This window comes from Propithecus coquereli, unplaced genomic scaffold (assembly GCF_000956105.1).
Source record: "Propithecus coquereli isolate 6110/MARCELLA unplaced genomic scaffold, Pcoq_1.0 Scaffold811, whole genome shotgun sequence".
NCBI classification, from domain to species: Eukaryota; Metazoa; Chordata; class Mammalia; order Primates; family Indriidae; genus Propithecus; species Propithecus coquereli.
The window spans coordinates 84,153-96,508 of NW_012154297.1; the positions used below are offsets into that span (position 1 = coordinate 84,153).

Here is a 12,356-nt window from a genome sequence, read left to right on the forward strand (position 1 = left end):
AATGACAGTGATGTAATAACCACAATAAAAGATGCGATAATGGCTTTCGGTGGCAGAGTGGGGTTTACCTGCATGTTATCCTTTGATACTCACAGTGATCCTCAGGGCAGGGGCGGGGTTAGTCCCATTTTACAGGTGGGCACACCAAAGCCCAGAGAGGCATCGTAGCTTGTCCTCCCTGCCGCAGAACAGGGGTGCCACATCTGCCCCTGCACTGACCGCTGTCTCCTGCTGGCCCCACCGCGCTGCGCCCGCTTACCCCTCCTCGTCCGAATCTTACCCGCCGCACGAAGAGACGCTCAGCGAAGGCTGCTTCCAGGAGCCACAGCATCCTGCGATGCGGAAGAAACAGGAACCTGCCACCCCCAGGCATAGAGAATGTAGGAAGAGGGGCTGGTCGTCACAGTAGCCTTTCCATCAATTAGACTGTGAGAAGTGCCCCGAGCTTAGGGTTGTGGCTGGGAGAGAGACCCATTTCAACTGGGGGAACAGAGGCGGAGGTGTGTTATATAGGGGGTTGGCCTGCAGGAGGCAGAGGCCCCCCAGGCCCAGGGAACACAGTCACACGCTACATAGTGGCGTTTTCGCCAGTGTGGGGCTGCGTGTGGGGCAGCAGTCCTGTACGATTATCATACCGTGTTTTTGGCATTGCATACCCAGGTACGTACCACTGTGTCATGATTGCCTACAGCGTCGAGGACGGTAACCTGCCGTCCAGGTCTGTAGCCCGGGAGCAGGGGCTGGACCACACGGCCTCGGTGAGGAGGGGGCCATGCCATCTAGGTCTGTGTACATGCACTTCCGTATTCCCGCAACGACATCACTGCCTAGGGATGCATTTCTCAGAACACATGTTGTCAAGCAAAGCATGACTGTTTTGTGCCAAGGTGAGAGGGTGCGAGGCATGTTCAGGGGAGCATCCCCAGGCGGGGTTGATTGCGTGCTCTGTGTGTGAGTGGGTGTGCAACTGTGTACGTGTGTTAGAGTGACCGTGTGTGCGTGGGTGAGAACGTGGGCGTGCAGCCGAGCGTGTGAGCGTGTGGAGTGGCGTCAGCCCGGCAGGGAGGAACATGGCTGGGGAGCACTCCAAGTACTGGGCCGAGGGCTGGGGCCTTACCCTCCTTCGGATGCCCCGCAGGGCCTTTCTGAGCGTGACAGTGGCCGTGGGTGGTGGAGAGAAATAAAGAGGGACGCTGGTGAAGGTGGGCGGGGCTGTGGCAGAGCCAGCGGGTGGGGCCACGGAGTCTGGGTGGAGGGCTGGCCTTCCCATCACGACAGAGCTCTTGTTCTGTCCTTGTCCTCGCCGCCCCTGCCGGCACGTTTGCTGTTGCGTATTGTCGTGCGTGCTACCCACTGGCGTCGGTTCCCTGGCCAGACTGATGCTCTGCGGGGGCAGGGCCCGTGTCTCTGCTCGCCATGGAATCTGGGAGCCTAGCGTGGTGTCTGGTGTCTGGAGAGCCTAGGAGAAAACACAGTGGCGCCGGGAGGCAGATGATGCCACCAAAGTGATGAGGAGGGAGGTGGTGCAGGGAGCCCACCTGCCTGGCTCCACCCATGGCCAGAAACACCCCCGCAGGAGGCCAGACACGTCCAGCCCCAAGCCCTGGACAGCATGCTCGGCTGGGGGATGGAGGCTAGGCAGGAGCGGAGTCAGGTCAGGGATCAGAGGATGGCAGGGACGTTGGAGCTCAGGAGTGGCCGATGTAGGAGAGGGATTTTGGGAAGACTCAGCGTACACTTGCAGAAAGTTGAGAGCCCTCGGGCAGGCGCTGGGTGCCCCCCTGTGTGGGACGCACTTGCTGCTGAGCCATCGACCCCATCAGGTGGACCGTCTCCTGAGTCTCTCCAGGGGAATCTCCTCACTGGATGAAGGAAGGAAGCAGAACGGGGCCGGGGCTGTTCTCTGAGATGCCCAGGAGCAGCATCCGTGGGAGACGGGTCAGCAGCAGGGAGGGCTGCTGGAGGCTGGCGCCACTTGTCATCTTAAGCAGCATTGTCAGGAGGAGGGGCTAGAATCTGCTCCCCTCCTGCCTGGCACATTCTGGTTCCATCCCGCCTGCCCTGGGCTGCACTGCCCCTCGCTCCCTGCAGGGCCCGCTCCCTTGGTGTTTTCCCTTTGGTGGCCCCTTGTTCCTTCTTTCTTCTCCATTACAGTCCTGTCCCCCCACCCCGCCCCAGTGACTTTGGTAAGGGTGTTCCTCGGGAGGGGGCATCTCCCTGCTGTCCTGGGTGTGTGGCTGCAGAGTTGGCCTCCATCCTGTCTTTTCCCTGTAGACCTGGCAGCTAATTGTGTCTAGTGACGTCCACAAGGCGGGGGCGGGGTGGGTGCCCTCGGTCACTGCTGCACCTGCCCCAAGGGCAGTGCCCGGGCAGAGGGAGGCACTCAGTAGATACTGCTGGAATGGGAATTGGGTTTCTATGTTGACGCCCCACAGGGACATCCCAAAGAAATGCATTTAAAGAGGAACCGGTATGCCCCTCTCTGCATGTGTGTCTGCACAGTGAGTCACTGCGTTCCCTGGGGCTCGTCCTGCTGGAGGACTGTGGCCATCTCTCCCTTCCAGGCTCCCCTCCCGTCCCCCTCTCTGTGTAGCTGATACATGCTTATACGCACGTTCTCGCGCGCACATCTGCCCAGCTCGCTGGACTGCCAGGCCCGCGCTCCTGTGGCTCTGCCTCACCTTGGGGATGACATCCCGGCTTCACAGCAAGTACAGACCCTGTCATCCGATGTGTCTGCCCTTCCGCCTGGCTGGAACTGTACTGAGTTACCCACAGCCCCAGCCTGCCTTCTCTGCCCTGGGGCACGCCTGGCCCGTCCCTGACAACTTGGCCCAGGCTCTGGAGGCCACCTTGGCTGTGCCCACCACCACCATCATGTCACACAGCCTCCCGCGCTGTAATCCTGGGCCCACTTTGCCCGCCTGCTTTTTCTTCCTCAAGCCCAGGGCACTGTCCTGCACACTTTTGTAGCCCCAGTGCCTCTTCTTTTTTTTTTTGACACGGTCTCGCTCTGTCACCCAGACTGGAGTGCAATGGCGCCATCATAGCTCACTGCAACCTCGGACTCTTGGGCTCAAGCCATCCTCCCACCTCAGCCTCCCAAGTAGCTGGGACTAGAGGAGCTCACCACCACACCTGGCTAATTTTTCTTACTTTTTATAGAGATGGAGTCTTGCTATGTTGCCCAGGCTGTGGTGTCAGACTCCTGGCCTCAAGCGATCCTACTTCACCCTCTCAAAGTGGTGAGATCACAGGCGTGAGCCACCGCCCCCAGCCCAATGGCTCTTAGTGTGAATTCAACGTGTGCTCATAGAGTGAGTGAGTGAATGAATGAATGAATGAATGAATTCATTCCCAAGTCCAAAGGGATGAGAGCTGGCCAATCCAAGGGTAGACTCCGCTTTCGGAGGTTTTCTGTGAAGGGCAGGGGGAGGTCAGTGGCTAGAGGTGGAACTGGGATGAAGGGGACGTTTCCGGGGATAGGATACATTTTCACCTAGACCCAGTGGAAGGAGAGGCTAACAGGAATCACAACAGCCAGCGATGAACAAGTCCCCACTGGTGGGAATGCTCGCCCACATCTCCAGATACAGAAACTAAGGCACAGAGAGGCTGCTCACTTCTTCCCAGGGTTGCACAGCATTCTAGTGGTAGCCCAGAGGTACAGACAGAGCCAGGCAGTCTCAGGGCTCAGCCAGCTTAGTCCTGTGTCCTCCACAGGGCGGTGTGTCGTTGAGGCGAGAAGCCTGCCACAAGTGACCGTTGTCTCTCAAGATTGCATTTCTGGGAGACTGAGAGCAATGATCTCTTGGGAGCACTTCAAGCTCTTGAGCCTTGACTCTGTGCTCTGCCCCACCCTGCCCGTCTTGTTCACCCTGGTGCTTCACCGCATGTCTAGACTCTCGGGCCTGGTTCTCTTGCTTCTTGGTGGTTCTCCAGGGTGGGGACTGCAGGTCTCATCGCTGTGCCGTGGCCCTGAGTTCCTTCCGGGTGGGGTGCAAGCACTGAGCCCTGGGCATATCCGTCTTGCAGGGCAGTCATGTGGGTCCCCAGGGAGAATCCATGGATCTTCCTTCAGGTCCTGCTTCGCCTTGCACCTCTCGTTCGTTTCTGTCCTCTTTACAAGAGTGACTCGTGTTAACGTGGAACACCAGCCAACACAGAGAGCCACGAGGAAGCAAACCAGGTTACCCACAGAAAGCCCCGTTCGTGTGTCTATCTTGCCAGGCTCGGATACTGGGGACATAGGACGCCATGCTCTTATAGGCCAGGCCCCGCCAGACTTGCTAGCAGTTCTTCAGGGTAGATTCCCAGAGGAGAACTTGTAGCCTTGGAAGGGCGTACTTGTATGTGTTTTTAAAGGAATGCTAGTTTTTTACTGGTTTGTTTTTTTGTAGAGTCTAGGATTACAGGTGTGAGCCACCACCCGGCCTTTTTTTTTTTTTTGAGATGAGGTCTCACTATGTTGCCCAGGCTGGCCTCGGACTCTAGAACTCAAGGGATCCTCCCATCTCAGCCTCCTGAATAGCTGGGACTATAGGCACCTGCCGTCACACCTTGCTTGAATGCTAGTTTTTATGGTTTGACAAAACTATGATCCTATTCACGACAGAGCTCCCTTTATTTCTAACACTTAAACCTTAAATGGCATCCTGTCTCTCTCCCCATGTCAGAAACTGGCAGGACAGACAGGCTGACAGGGATTTCTGCGGGTGTCCTGGTTTGCTTCCTGTGGCTCTCTGTTTTCTCTGGTGTTCTACGTTGGCACAAGTTGCTTTTGCAAAGAGGACAGAAATGGAACAACAGAGGTGCAAGAAGCAGCAGCTTGTGCCATTAGAGTCCTTGCCAAAGCAGAGACACAACAGCGGTGGCCTTCAGTTATGTCAAATCTTAAACATGCCAAAAGTAGAGGGAAGAGTTTGATGAATTCCCATATACCCACCACCCATTTGCAGTAAATACCAGCATTTTGCAAATTTCTTTGCACCTGTCCACCATCCCTTGATACCCTCCACATGTATTTTTATTTCCTAGGTCTTTGTTTTGTTTTTTTCCCTGAGGCAGGGTCTTGCTCTGTCATCTAGGCTGCAGTGGTGCGATCATAGGTCACTGCAGCCTCGAACTCCTGGGCTCAGGTGATCCTCCTTCTTTAGCCTCCCAAGTAGCTGGGACTACAGGTGCGTCACACCAGGCCCGGCTTTTAGGCGGGTTTCTTTTAATCTTAGAAATCAGATTTCAACATGCGCCTCTAACAGTCAAGACCGTTTTCTTTACATAACCACAATGCCATTATCATACTTACATAACTAATAGTAACCCCTTTAGTATTCTGTCATACCCAGTCCTTATTTATATTTCCCTGATTGTCCGCAGATGTCTGCTTGCATTTGGTTGTTAGATCTCCTAGGACTCTTTAAGAAAAACAACACCAGCTGTCTTATTTTGAGGTTATTGTAGGTGCACATGCAGTTGCAAGAGGAATCCTATGTACCTGTGGTCCCCAACCCCTGGGCCGCAGAGCTCCGCTGCTGCCCCCTTCCACGGAAAAGTTGTCTTCTGTGAAACTTAGGAACCGTGTGTGTTGAGGGGGGCACAGCAGGAGGTGAGTGCCACTTGAGGGAGCAAAGCTTCCTCTGCATTTACACAGCCTGTCCCCATCTCTCGCATCACTCCTGAGCTCCGCCCCCCACCCCCTCCGTGGAACTGGTCCCCCATGCCAGAAAGGTTGGGGACCACTACTGTGCACCATTTACCCAGTTTCCTCCAAGGTAACGTTTTACACAGTGACGGTGCAGGTTTGCAGCCAGGATAGATGACTGTGTTGATACAGCCAGATCCTGAACAGCTCTCCTGCTGCCCTTTCATGACCCCCTCCCCGCTCTTCCTTAACCCCTGGGAACCATCAGCCTGTTCGTTTCTGTGACTTTAGCATTTTAATAATGTTCTGTAATGGAATCATACACTACGTAACCTTCCGGGTTAGGCCTTTTTCACTCAGTATCACTCTCTGGAGATTCGTCCGGGTCGTTGTGTATATCCCACTGCTGCGTACCATTCCATGGGATACTCGCACCACAGCTTGTTGAACCAGTCACTTGTCAAAGGACGTCTGAGTGTTTCCAGTTTGGGACGGTGACGGATAAAGCTGCCGTCAGCATTGCACACAGGATGTTATGTGAACATAACTCTGTATTTCTCTGGGGTAAATGCCTGGGGCAGTTGTGTTGCTGGATTATGTGGTAGTTCCATATTTGTGTTTTTTATGTTTTATTTATTTTTAATTTAATTTTAATTTATGTATATTTTTGGAGACAGGGTCTTGCTCTGTCACCCAGGCTAGAGTGCGGTGGTGTCATCATATCTCACTGCAGCCTCCAACTCCTGGGCTCGGGCGATCCTCCTGCCTCAGCCTCCGGAGGAGCTGGGACTACAGGCATTCGCCATCGCACCAGCTTGCACATCTTCTAGTTGGATTGTTTGCTTTTGTTTTGCTGTTGAGTTTTGAGAGCTCTTTATATATTTTAGACACTAGTCCTTTGTTGGGTGTGTGCTTTGCAAATGTCTCTTCCTAGTCTGGTGCCTGTCTTTTCATCCTCTTATCCAACTCTTTCACAGAGCAAACGTTTGTTCTTCTGATGACGTCCAACTTGCCAGTCTTTGCTTTTATGAATCGGGCTTTTGATACCAAGTCTAAAAACTCTCTGTCTAGCCCTAGATCCTGAAGGTCGTCTCCTGTGTTTTTTCCTAAACATATTTTTATGTTCTATGTTTAAGTCCATGATGCATTTTGAGTGCGTGTTTTGTATGAGGTAGAGGACTTAAGTCGAGGCTCATCTTCTTCCTAGGGGTGCAGTCGCCCCAGCACCATTTGTTGAAACAGCCGTCTTTCCTCCTGACGCGCTTTTGCGTCTTTGTTGAGACTCGAATGGGATTTCATAGGTTTATTCAAAGGAAGGAAAAGAATCAGACGGGCATCCTTGTGTGGCTCTATTTCTGGGTCCTCCGTTCTGCTCTGTTCCACGGCTCCCTGTGTCTGCCCCTCTGCCAACACTGCGCCGTCTTAATCCCTCTAGCTATAGGCTGAGTCTCGAAATCAGGTGGACTGCTTCCTTCCACTTTATTCTTCTTTTTCAAAATTGTTTTTGCTATTTTAGTTCCTCTGCCCTTCTGTATACGTTTCAGAATAATCGCATGCATATTTATAAAAAGCCTTGCTGGAGTTGGGTAGGAATCGCGCTCCACCTGCGTACAAGAGTTGGGCACTTAGACTCACAGTGCCACAGCGCCCTCCAAAAAGGCCAGGCTGGGTTACGTTCCACCAGCAGGGCCCGGGCGTGCGTTTCCCCCTTTGGCAACCTCGCACAGCGGCTGTCTTTGTTCACCTTTGCCAAACTGATGGCAAAAACTGGCCCTGACTTTTATTTTGTAATGCTTAAACCACCGGTGAGGTGGAACGTTTCCCCCTAACTTTGCTGCCTCTTTTGTTTCTAGTCGCCTTTCGTTTATCCCTGGCTCATTTTTATTTGGATAGTCTGTCTTTTTTCTTGTGATTTATTTATTTTTTATTTTTATTTTTTCGAGGCAGGGTCTCGCTCTGTCACCCGGGCTAGAGTGCTGTGGTGTCATCCTAGCTCACAGCAACCTCCAACTCTTGGGCTCAAGTGATCCTCCTGCCTCAGCCTCCCAACTCGCTGGGACTATAGGTATGAGCCATCACTCCTGGCTAATTTTTCTATTTTTTGTAGAGTCTCTTCCTCAGCCTGGTCTCCAATTCCTGGCCCCGAGCGATCTTCCCACCTTGGCTTCCAAAAGTGACTTAGAAAAGCTCTTTCTTACTTCCCAAGTTATCTCCTTCCCTCAGCAACATTTGCCGTAGCTCTGATGTAGAAACCTCTGATCAGGCAGTTGGAAAGAGCTGTTGGTGTCCATTCCAGGGAAGTTAGACATGGCCCAGTGCTTTCCTGATGCCTTTTTCTTTTTTTCTGAGAGAGGGTCTCGCTCTGTCACCCAGGCTGGAGTGCAGTGGCCTGATCATAGCTCACTGCAGCCTCCAACTCCTGGGCTCAATCAGTCTTCCCATCTCAGCCTCCTGAGTAGCTAGGGCTACAGGTACATATCACCATGCCCAGCTAATTTTTAAATTTTTTGTGGAGACGTGGTCTTGCTGTGTTGCACAGGCTGATATCAAACTCCTGGCCTCAAGTGATCCTCCCGCCTCGGCCTCCCAAACTGCTGGGATTACAGGTGTGAGCCACTGCGCCCAGCCTCCTGATGCCTTTTGAGTGTGAGTCCAGTCCCAGTTCTGCCATGTACTTGCCTTGCTGTGTGACTGAGCCAGGTTTCGTCACCTGCAGACGGTGGGCCAGCCTGCCAGGAGGGCTGGGCACGCTCGAGGTGACGATGGTACAAGCCCCATGGGGAACTCCAAGGGGAAGGCAGAAGTGCAAGGATCATCAAGTGAGCACTTCTCCAGGCTATGTTTTTGCGTCAGCATGTTTTTCTAAGTAGGAATTCAGATGGGGATGTCTTTCGGTGTATGTACCTAACTTCCTGCAAAACTCAGCAGCAGCATTGAAAAACACAGCCATTATAGGCTCTGCACTTTCCTGCGGAAATGGCAGGCCCTTGAAAACACTGGTTTTCCAGTCGATTCATATGCTCAAATTGGGTCTTGCCCTTTGGCCTCTTCTGTTTAACGAAACACAGCATCACGTAGTCACCGATGTGCATTTTCCCAGACGAGCAGGCACGTGAGGCGGTCCTGTGGCCCAGCACCCAGCTCTGTCCCACCTGGGCTGCCTCTGCAGGATCCGAAGTAAGTTACGGTCTGACTCTAGGGCCACCCAGCCTGGGTGTTTCTCCGGCCCCATCACTGCCTGGCTGTGTGACCCTAGGCAGGCCATCTCAGTTTCCCCACCTGTCAAGTGGGACTAGCACTATTACTTGCGCTGTAGTGTTGTCGGGAGGACTCAATGAGGCACTGGATACAAAACAGCCAGCCTTCGCTTTTATATAAACACGACTGCTATTTATTAGGACCAGGGATTATAGGTACTTTTGTGAAAGTTTTAAAATGCAAATGAATTTGCTTAAAAGTGTCATTTTGAAACAAACAAGGCTGGCAGTCATTGCTTTGTTTTGCGTGGGAACGCTTTGCAGGCAGAGCAGGAGTTTGGCTGGAGACAGCCAAGCATGAAGACCAGGAGTCGTCCCGCCCTGCCCTTGGCCGAGTGCGGGGATCAGAGCTGCGTGGACTCAGTCCTGGAAGGATTAGGAGTCCTTAGAACACGATCCTCAGAGGCTTTCCCTCCAAAATGGTGTTGCTGTGTTTTAAGGGAGTCAAAAACTCAGCCGGTTTTCTCCCAGGTTAAAATCACACATGCTCACAGGAATTGTGGTGTTTTAAAGCCTTCACAACAGAAGGATGTGAAATTGTTCTCTTCCATGTGACCCCCTTCCTGTCATCCCACTTGTAAATTGTTTCTGGGCTGGAGGGTAAAGTGAAAAGGCCACAGGAACTTTGCGTGTTGTCTCTCTTAGTATTTTAAGACAGGAAGAGCAACTATTAATAAAAGACCAGGCTGATAGCTATGTTGAACCTCATCAATAGTTTAGACACAGCAGAGGTGAAGATGGCATCTTCTCTGTACCATGGGGTTGGCTCCACGGCACTTCCTTCCATTCCTGCAGCCGTGACGGTGCCACCTGCAGCCTCTTACACTGCAAGCCTCACCCCTGGTCTGTCGCCTTTCTGCCTTTGCCTCGGGCTTGGCCCTGGGTTCATTTTGGGGTCAGGCATGAGTGGGCAGCTCTGGTGGCTGCTTTCACACGCAGAGGGCTCTTTCCCGGCAGCTTTGAGGCTTCCTTTCGGGAGCCGCGAGGTCTCTGCACAGGGGCGGACAACGCAGACTGCCCCTGGTTGGGGATTCGTGGCGTTAGCCATGTGTGTCTTCAGCTCTGCTGCAGTGGCACATTAGGGTAGCTTGCAGGTGTAACTCTACTGTCCCCAGGAAGAAACAGTGGGGTAAGAGGAAGTGGCAATTAGGGTCAGGTGTTTTCTTTTCTTTCTTCCCCCTTCTGCCTTAGCAGTACCTGAAATACGTGTCATTAAATCAAAACCTCTAACTGCTGTCGTTTTCCCAGGTTACCCAAATGGATTCCCATAGTTAAAGAGGAATGCTTGAGCCATAATGCTCCATGGTTTCCATCAGCTGTAGTCTTTGGGATTGATAACCAGCCATCAAATTTTCTTTTGTTTTTATATTTTAAAAAATTTATTTTTTAAAGATAGGGTCTTGCTATGTTGCCCAGGCTAGAGTGCTACGGCATCAGCCTAGCTCACAGCAACCTCAAATTCCTGGGCTCAAGCAATCCTCCTGCCTCAGCCTCCCAAGTAGCTGGGACTACAGGCGTGCGCCACCACGCCTGGCCCATTGACTGTCAAGCAGTCTCTATGAATGAGCCCTCAGCACGGACCGCCAGTGGCTGGAGATTCGGGTCAAGTGCTTCTGCAGCTTTTCTGGACTAGTCAGGTCCTCGTTTCTCTTGGTTGTGGATCTTGTCACTTGTGAGCATTTGGGAAGTTTGAGATGGATATTTAATAACCCCGCATGCCCCAAATACCACAACTCTTTTTTTCACTGGATCGATAGTGGCTTGGAAACCTCCTTCTCTTGCTTATCATGAAATCTTTAAAAAAAAAACCCACTGGAAATGTATTTCATATCTGTGCCTCTCTGATCTTTGGTGGAAAGGGCACCTTTGTCTCTAAAGTGGGGAGCTTCTGGGGTCTGTGAGCCAGTGGCAGGTGATGTGCTATCTGGATCCAGCCACTGTCACCTTTTCTGACAAGTGACAACCAGCCTGCCTGACTTTGCCTCCTTTCTGTCTGTCTTATTCCTCTGGGGAGCTGTTTCAGAAGCAAACTGGAGTTTAGACCCAGAAGGTCACACAGGGTGTGATGGCTACACACTGTCATCTAATAAGGTCATGAGAAACTAAGGGGGATGGCCACTCCCAGTCCTTCCTGAACCCTAGACCACCACCCCAGGGACCGAGTCAGTCGGCTCCTGGGGATGAGGGAAACGGGCCGCTGCAACTATGCACTCACCTCCTCCTAATTCTTTTTTTTTTTTTGAGATGGGGTTTCTCTGTGTTGCCTGAGCTGGACTTGAACTCCTGGCCTCAAGCCATCCTCCTGCCTTAGCCTCCTGAGTAGCTGGGACTATCGGCCTGAGCCACTGTGCCCAGCTAGTTTAATTGTTTTCCTTAGTGTCTTTGTCTTTTTTTTTTTTTTTTTAAATGACTGCTTCTTAACCTCTGGCTTTTCTTGCTTTTTCATATTGTTCTAGTTTTTTCTGCCTTTTCAATATTTCCTTCTTTCTTTTCCCCTTTTTGTTTTGACTTTCTTCTTTCCCCTTTCAGACACTTAAGCTGTTTTCTTTCTATTTTCATTCTGTCTTGGTATTTTTCTTTGTACTTTCAGTTCTTTATATGTTTGCAGGTGTTGGCGTCCCCCAGAGAAGCTGACCGTAATCTGGGCATTATTTTTAACTTGAAATGACCCACCGCAGCACAGCAATATGCAAGCAGTGGATGCATATTGGTTCACATCCAGTGATTATCACTGGAGGGGATCAGCCGCGCTGGCATCATTCATTATGAGAAATCCTGCGACAGCATCCTGCTTCTCAGACAATACTCTTTTTTTCTGCCTTGCTTTCTTTAGCTGTTTACACGCCTGTTCTTCTATATAATTAAGCCGAATTGTGCATTCTTCACTTCTGATCACTTATTAAATCAACAGCAGGTTTGTGTACTGCTTTTTTCGCCTCACTCAGTAAAACACCAGCACGTAAGCCTTTATGGCCAGCATTTTAGTGGCTGCTTAATTCCTCACCAGGTTGGCACACTCCCCGGTATGCCCTTCCTCCCCACTGGGGGACATCCCCTTGAGATCGAGAAGAAAGGAAGAAAGGCAGTAGACACGGTGGGAAGTGTGTGACCTTGGCCAGTAGCCAGGTTGGATGTGGGGGTGGCCTTGATTAGCCTCGTGACCCTAGATGAGGCAGTTACCTTCTCCGAAAGGTGATGTCTTGGCGCTTTGAGGGGCTGGAACTTGGAATGTCATCAGTGCCCAGCTGAGGACTTTGAACCTCCTGCTACCCTGGTGAGAGCGGTCACTGGCCAGCTTTCTCTCGGCAGGGGCTGGTCAGCGTGTTCTCCGTAGTCACTTGGGTAGCTGTGGAGGACGGGCAGGAAGGGTGAGGATAAGACCCAGGGCAGGACAGCCTGTGGGAAGGCTGAGTGCCTGGTGACTCACGATGACATGCAAACACTCCTCTCCTAATTCT

The 12,356-nt window shown here is 52.0% G+C and overlaps 1 protein-coding gene across 1 annotated transcript in view; it reads left to right on the plus strand.

The window, feature by feature from the left end:
* The window catches only part of EPS15L1 (epidermal growth factor receptor pathway substrate 15-like 1), a 91,928-nt gene that overhangs the window by 9,738 nt on the left and 69,834 nt on the right, over nucleotides 1–12,356 (plus strand). The window lies entirely within an intron of this gene.